Source organism: Cynocephalus volans, chromosome 4 (genome assembly GCF_027409185.1).
Source record: "Cynocephalus volans isolate mCynVol1 chromosome 4, mCynVol1.pri, whole genome shotgun sequence".
Lineage (NCBI taxonomy): Eukaryota > Metazoa > Chordata > Mammalia > Dermoptera > Cynocephalidae > Cynocephalus > Cynocephalus volans.
Window position 1 is genome coordinate 57,111,559 of NC_084463.1, and position 1,417 is coordinate 57,112,975.

A 1,417-nucleotide genomic window follows, 5' to 3' on the forward strand; every position below is an offset into this window, starting at 1 on the left:
AACAAAACAAAACCAAAATCAAAAAATGCTGTATAGTAACATTTGATCAAAACACACTAAAATCCTGCCCTTGTTTGCTGTTGCTGTTGCCTAAGAGCTGATACAGGCATTCTGGCAATGCTACTGTGGTGCTTGGGTGAGCTTTATGTATATAAGGTCAGTAATACCATTCCATCCCAGGATAAAAAGAACAATGAGTAATACTTCATCTATTCCATAGAGGCCCTTAATTATGCTGGAAACTGGATGTGTTCTCCTAAGATTCCTCAGAATACTTTCTGTTAAATCAGCTACAGACAGGCCAATGACCCCCAGATCACAACCTGACATTTTCATAATCTCATAGGTGCTGGCAATCACTTCTTTGTGGATATTTTTCTATTGATCAAGATCTTTATCAGTTATTATATCTGAGTTCAGCTCCTTCAAAGAGACACCAGCAACGTGAACTCCACTCCACACAGGAACACTTGAGTCTCCATCTCTCCAAGGATCCACCCATGACAGCTTTCATAGTGGATGCCAAGACTGTGCTCAATCAAGAAATGGAAACGAGCAATATCTAGATTACAGCCACTTCCAACAACACGGTTTTGGGGAAATGCACTCAACTTCCTGGCTACATAGGTTAAGACATCCACTGGATTGGAAACAACAATCACTTTGCAGAGGGGGTTGTATTGGATAATACTGGAAATCATTAATTTAAAGATGGCCACACTTCACTGGACTAGAATAGATTAAGTCATGTTTCTCCTTTTGCTTGATGTGCCCCTACTGTGATAATATGATAACCACTTGGCTGGAATATGCAGTGACAAATAATCTGTGCTGCAGACACTATTTGGCATTTTCATGAAAGGACTGTCAAGTTGAAGATCCATAGTCTCACCCTTCAGTTTGCCCTCACTGACATCTATAAGGGCAAGTTCATCATCACTCAGGCCTTTTAATAAGAGGTTGATAGTACAGACCAGGCCAGCTGACCCGTTCCTGTGCTGGAATCTTATTATGATGAACAGACTCCTCTGAAGTGAAATTCGTAATAAACTGACACTTCACAATCTCCATCTTGGACTTGGGGGTGAAAAGCCAGGCACCCCTGAGCAGGCCTGGAGCTGCCTGATGGGTACACAAGGCCATGCCCAGGTACAGGAAATTCGATCCCATCATGCTCACTCTATGGCTGGCTCGCAGGATGCTTGCACCCCCGCTCATGGCTGCTCACTCAAGGGCTGGGAGAAGAGAATGGAGGAAGGTGCAGTGATGCTGGTCGAGACGCCGAGTAAGTCTGACCACTGGACGTGCCTCCACTGTGGCTGCACAGTCTCGGCCTCAGCCCCCAACGCAGCTGCGTGGCCCACCCTCAGCCTGAGCCTCCAAGTACTCCTCTGGTCTGCTCAGACTAAGGCAGGGC

General features: G+C 45.5%; 1 pseudogene; it reads right to left on the bottom strand.

The window, feature by feature from the left end:
* Positions 1 to 120: 120 nt before the first annotated feature.
* On the bottom strand, positions 121 to 1,194 carry LOC134376143 (L-lactate dehydrogenase A-like 6B; annotated as a pseudogene).
* Positions 1,195 to 1,417: the final 223 nt, after the last annotated feature.